Source organism: Tyto alba, unplaced genomic scaffold (assembly GCF_018691265.1).
Source record: "Tyto alba isolate M040663 unplaced genomic scaffold, T.alba_DEE_v4.0 Super-Scaffold_9, whole genome shotgun sequence".
Taxonomy (NCBI): Eukaryota; Metazoa; Chordata; class Aves; order Strigiformes; family Tytonidae; genus Tyto; species Tyto alba.
Genome location: NW_024881330.1, coordinates 37,725,066 through 37,731,453, shown reverse-complemented (window position 1 = coordinate 37,731,453; position 6,388 = coordinate 37,725,066). Strand labels below are relative to the sequence as shown.

General features: G+C 46.8%; 1 non-coding gene across 1 annotated transcript; it reads right to left on the bottom strand.

Moving 5' to 3' along the window:
• Nucleotides 1-435: 435 nt before the first annotated feature.
• TRNAY-GUA lies at nt 436-525 on the bottom strand. Its single transcript is given in 2 exon segments — nt 436-471; nt 489-525. It is a non-coding gene; the product is annotated as a tRNA-Tyr (tRNA).
• Nucleotides 526-6,388: the final 5,863 nt, after the last annotated feature.

The following is a 6,388-nucleotide window of genomic DNA, read 5'->3' as shown; positions in this document are numbered from 1 at the left end:
CTCCGGCGGCGCCCTCCCGCCCCGGGCTGCTGCGCTGCGCTGTGCGGCCCGGCCGCTGCCGGTCGGCCCCCGCCGCCCGGGCTGCGCCACCGCCGCGCTCGCGGCGGGCTCCGTCGGTGCCGCCGAATCTCGCGCCCAGCCTCCTTCCAGAGCCACCGTTTGAATCTGCGCAGGCGGACTGCCGCCCCATTGGCCGCCGCCGCCGCACGCGACCCGGGCGGGGCGGGGCGGGGGGGGCGGGGCCTCGCGCCCGCCGCGGGCGGGGAGGGGGAGGGGCGGCGGGGGCGAGGCATGACGGGGGAGCGAGTTTCCCCGGCCCGCCGCCGCCACGAGCACCCGCGCGCCGCCCGCGGCAACGGGGAGCCGGGGGAGGAGGGGAAGGCTCGGTAACGGAAAAATAAACGGCGGCCGCCCCGCCGTAAAAAGCTGAGCATCTCCTTCGAGCCGGAATCGAACCAGCGACCTAAGGATTCCCGCGAGCCGCGCCTCTACAGTCCTCCGCTCTACCAGCTGAGCTATCGAAGGGAGCTGCCCGCGCCCGCCGCCCCGCGGCACACAGGCCCTCACGCCACCGCCCGGTGCGCCGCTCGTCGCAGAGCGCGAAGGCAGCCCGGCCCTGTTCCCTCCCTCCTCCGAAACATCGCCGCCCTGGGGTTACAGGTTTGGTGGAGAAGCGAGGAGCGTGGGGTCGCCCTGCTTATGGGGTGGCTGCTCTACCAGCTGCCGGTTAGATAAAAAAAAAAAAAAAAATGGCACCCCAAACATTGCACCCCGTCCTCTTGTGGCTGCACTTAGAAGCACAGGAGCTGTGCTGAGCTCTTGGGAGAAAAGGGTGCGAGCACCTGTCGTAAAGATGGGGGTTAGCAGTTACAGAGCCAAAAAAAAAAAAAAAAAGGAGGCAGGGGCATATTTCCGCAGCCCTTAGAAAGGCACTCTTGGAATCAGCGTTGTGGCACCCAAATGCTCATTTCTTGGGTGCTCAAGTCTATTATAGGGTCGACCCTGCAGCTTTTTCCTTTATTAATTTTCATGTGATTTTTACTTTAATGGTCAAAACAAATAATCGAAACACCGTATGGTCTCTTATGCCCCATAATTTTTTTTTAAATGGTTTACGTATAGAAAACTGTTCGCCACCACCGTAGAGGAAATAATCTCCTGAAGCTATCACCACCATGAGGTACAAGCTACACCCGAGCACAACCTAGGTATCTTCTAGGTATTCCCCTACACAAAAGCCTTAAGCTGGAAGTTATTCGTATGAAGGAAGCCTTGGGGGTCTGGAGCGTGTAGATGCGGGGGCTGTGAGGGGAGCAGGGCGGGCGGGAAACCTGGGCTCGCGGCGCCCCCTGCGCAGGCTCAGGGGAACCTCAGGCCCGGGCACAGCCCCTGAGGCGCAGGAGGGGAAAAAATACAAAAAAACCCCCCCCAAAAAAAAAAAAACAACAAAAAAAACAACAACAAAAAAAACACCACACAAAACCCCCACCCAACTTACCCGCATTACAAACCTACCATTACAAAGGCGAGCTCGTATCGTTGCGTCTTTCACAGAAAAAAAAAAAAAAAATCAAATTTGTTGGGTTTTTTTATTTGGTTATTTACACGTAGTCTTTGCCCGCTGCTTACTAATAGGTGTTCAGCACCAACCTGCGTTCACTGTGATTCACTTTTAGTATCCAGAGATGACAACACAGCAGGTTTTCCCACATCAAAGCTCTGACAGGAGTCTTTGAACTACAAAAGCTGTAATCAAAAAGTATGTGGAATAAAAACCACCCTGAGACAGGATTTGTGTCTTCAGCCTCATATGGTATGAAATGTCATCTTTTAGCATTCATTTATATTTAATTCAAAGTGAAAGGAGCTTGAAATAAAAATATTGTTGTTTAAATAAGTACCTTCTTGTCTATTCCCATAGTAATACATGCGTTCTTAATTTGTAGGAAATAGATCTTGAAAGGATTAGCTGAGTCAAACTACTAAGTTAGTAAGTACTGATGGTCCTGTTGTTAAAAAAAATAATAACCTAAAGATGCAGTTTGTTACATTCTCCTTGGAGTACATCGGTAAACACATACACACCTCACTTTATCTCACTTTATTTTTTCTTTTTTAATCTTGTATGTATTACTGTCCTCTGTGAAAAGGCCTAATGTTCTGAGTTTCTTGTGCTGATACATGACAAAAAAAGGATGGAGATGCACCCCCTTCTCCATCTCTTCTCAGCTTCTGGTAGCTTAACAAAACTAAGCCAGAGGCCTAGCTACTTCTCTCTTCAGAAACCCTACAACAAATTATTTTTTCCAACTGTCCATCTAAGAGCTTCCCTAAGAAAGAAGGCGTAAAGTGGCAGTCTTTCTCTGTAGCGGGATATGGAATGTCTCCACCAAAAGCCACCATTTTTGGGGACTGTCCCATCCCATCTGGGCTCTCATGGCCCACAAGCCATCAGGCTCAGCCTCAACAGACTTCTGGTAGGACGCTCACCAGCCTGCAGTATCCGAGCCCCATCACGCAACAACTGCTTTCTGCCTTTGCTTGTCCTTCCCAAGACTCCCTTGTGACAAAGGAGACCTCGATTCCAGCCTAGACCTGAAGAACATGACCAGGTGCAAAGACACTGCTGCAGGTTGAGGGTGGCAGGACAGGGCAAATGTCACCATCACTCTAAGCTCATGGACCCTGAGTCACATACTGAGGGGATACTTCCAGTTGCCACTTCCCCATTGCCTTAGGACTGCTTAGTGGGGTCTCCTGATGAGTCAGAACCAAACATCACTAGAACCACCTGTTGGCATTTGGATCCTGCTTAGTTTTTGTAGTGTTCCCCAAGTGCTAACAACGGTGCATCCCACTTAGAAAGACTGGATACTCACTCACACTCTTACCCAGATGATTTGATAAGCAAAGTACTCTGGAAGAGACAGTGATGATCCTGTAATTTGCCCTGTTACTTATTCCTTCTTGAAAAGCCTCCTGCTGATCTGCAGAGAAAAGAATTCTATTAGGCATTCGTTATGACCCTAACCAATGACAGATCAGCAACTCTGTTCCTGCTGGGAAACAGGTCCTTTTCTGTGCAATGCTGATACTTCAAAAAAATTTCACCCAGCTGCAGTGGTGTGAAGGTACCACACTATTAAGCCATATGTTAAGCCCATATGTGTATTACCAGACTCATTTGTTACTGCTTCAATTCTGTGAGAGTTCCATCTATTCCCTGGCAAAGCCTTTCATGAATAAAGTAACACCACTCATGATCCCATTTCATATTATCACAGAGCTGAAATGATGGAAAAATGCTGAAGTCATGTGCAGAAGTTTGTAATTCTCTGCTGCTGTGCTCATCAGAATCTCGTTGTGAATTCAGGCAGCCAGTTCGACATTTATTCCCCAGAAGGCACAAGGCTTAACACAACCAACATGAAGTTAAGAATAATCAGTCTACCCTAAATGATATCCCTATAGGTTGTCCAGAAACCTTACAACAGAGGAACCCAGAGTCTTTGTGAAGATGATTCTCAGCACAGATGATCAACAAGGCACACAACTGTCTTCTTGCGGTGAGAGCTTCAACCTTCGAATCTAGCAAAATCCCTATAAGGTGAACTCAGGAATTAAGTTTTCTGATTTGTGGAAAACAAGCAGCTTATTTCCTCAGCAAACAGTTTCCCAACTCAAAAGCAATTGTTGCCAGTCTCATGAAGCTAAGGTCCATAAAGTAAAGACACAATGATTGCTAAAATAAAGACCAAGCTCAGTGTAGGTGAGCTTACAGGCTCTTTGCCTTGTAGTAGTCTTTGATGCCTTATCACCAGTTCCTGTAGTGACTATAATCTTCAGAGCTCTACACTGGCAGAAACACCAAATATGTCAATCAAAACCACCTGCACCCATCAAGTCTCCAGCCCAGCTACTTGACTTAGTCTACATTCAACATCACGGCACCGCTTATTCAGTCCCCAAGGTGATCTTGCTTGCGTCAGCCCTGTGAGGGTTGAGCTCACTCCCCATGTTTGGAAAAATTCCTGATGAAGAGCACGAGGATACTCACCAGATAGCCTTTTAAATTAAAATAGTTCTCCATATGGACAGCACATTATTATCTGCATCTGCTTCGTGTCTCAGTATTGAAGATCTCAGCTTGTCATTCGTACTTGAGTCATGTCACAGTCAGTTCAGTGAAGCTGCGGTTCAGAGCAATTTCAGCTTGCTGTGTGCCTGTAGAGTCATACTTATATTTTTTTCTTTTTTTAAACTTCTTAGTATCAAATTTTGTGAAGGGCAATATTCTATTCATGGCTGTTGAAAATGATCTGCTTTTGCTGGAATTTTCTCTAAATGCTCCTTACAACATTTTCCTGAGATGCCAAGTCTTACAGGATTAACCACTTCATCCCGAAGAGTTAGCAAGTTTTGTGCACTTTGACTCAACCTATTTGTACAGCCTGTCAGAGAGGGAAAAAGGTGCTAATTCCTCTGCCTAATTCAGTTAGCCTGTGTTCTGTTAACCATGACACAGAAGAATTGTATGTAATTTGTGATTTTATTAATTTTGCTTTACCATATTGACAGGTCTGCATTATTCATGCTAGTGTAGGGAAGGTGAAAATATAAGGCTTAAAGGCTACCGTAGCAAAATATCAAAATAATTGTGTATATTTAGATGAGCTTAGAATGTATAGTAGTGCATTAACCTCCATGACCGTGGTGCACAAAAAACATCCTCTTGCTCATTCCCAAAGCAGCCTATATGAGCTTCTCAAGGAGGCTGCATGACTACTCAGAGAATTCTGAGGTGGCCTTTGGATCAAGCCTTGGACTGAAAAAATCGACTGCAGTTCCCAAGCTCAGGAGATCAATAAAGCAGCTCCAGGGTTATAGCCCTGCCGGGGACCTGTGCTAGGATCTGCTCAGGCACGTACACAAAGAACAAGTTACTTGCTGTAGAATAATCGTAGTTCTCAGGGAGGAGATTATATTTCAGATCTCATGAGCTGCTCTGTATCCCTGCTTCTGGCAATCCTCAGCTGTCATTGGCTTGAGAAGAAACAGGTCATGCTGAGCTCACGCTGTCTCTTGCGCAGAGTGTGAGGAAATGGTGTCAGTGCACAGCTCTGATGGACACCGTCACTCAGAAACCAAGCCTGAAGCCTCACCTCATCTGCTTCTGCAAGTGCAGTGGCAGCTACACTGGTAGAACTCCTTTGAGGAGGCAAATTTCTGGTTGGCAACCACTTCACCTGTGGTTTCAACGGCATGGGTATTAATTTATATGAGGCACCATACAGGCAAACCGTATAGGATTACTTTTCAAGGATTAAAAGTGAAACAGCCTTGAATCAATCAAAGCAGGGAAAAAAGTAACTTCCAAATTTACACTCTGATATTACCTATGATCTCACTATCAACTCTCCCAATAAATAACGATGATACTGCTGCAAGATTAGATTACAATATTAATCTCAATTAATAAGCTTTACTAATTTCTCAAATGCTACTTGTTTGCTTTGGAAATAATAGAGGAATAATTTTACTAGTTCTGGTGAGGCATGCCATTTTTTTTTTTTAAAAAAAAAAAAGGATTGAATCCTTTCACAAACATACATACAACTTCTAAATGATCTTTTCAGTCTCTGAAGTGACCTGTTAATCAGGTATCAGCCGTATGCGTTATCCCATGCTGTTTTGGAGTTATGCCCTAGAAAGTCATCACTACGAATGCAAGAGAGGTCAACTTAATCCTTAGATTTTGCCAACCCCAGGAGCACACAATTAGTCCTACCGCAAGGGCTTTGCAAAGCAGTCAGAGCCAGACGGAGCCAACCAGTCAGGTGGGTAAACAGTAGTCAGGCAGCGGTAACGGTGTCCCAGCAGCAGCCTGAGCTAGATTCAGGCAAACAGCCAAAGTCTCATAGTACCCTGGTGATAAATGGAAAGCACTGGCTTGACTTTCTACCCCCAAAATAAAAACCACCATATAAAAAGAACAGTGTTCTGATCCCCCCTCCTTTCCAAACTACCAGCAAGACTCTCTCCTTCCCACTCCTAACACTGATTGCAACAACAGGAGTCACGGAGACAAATCTTGCAGTGTCACAACCAGCAATCCCAGAGATGCTGGCCTCTGCTGCTTGTACGACTGCAGTCTACCTCTTTTTCCAAGGCAGTGCTGCTCCCCCCGAGCCCTGCAGAATTCCAGCAGGAGGAGAGGAGAGGGAGCGGAGAGTGCTTACAGATGCGAAAGACTGCACACCTCCATCCTGGCTCCGCTTCCACGGTCAGCAACGAGGGCCCCTGAAAGGTCCTTAGTTGTTGCAAATGTATTCTCTGAGTTTGTGCAAGGATGCAAGTTTATGAGAGTTTCAAAGGTAGAACCTCAGGG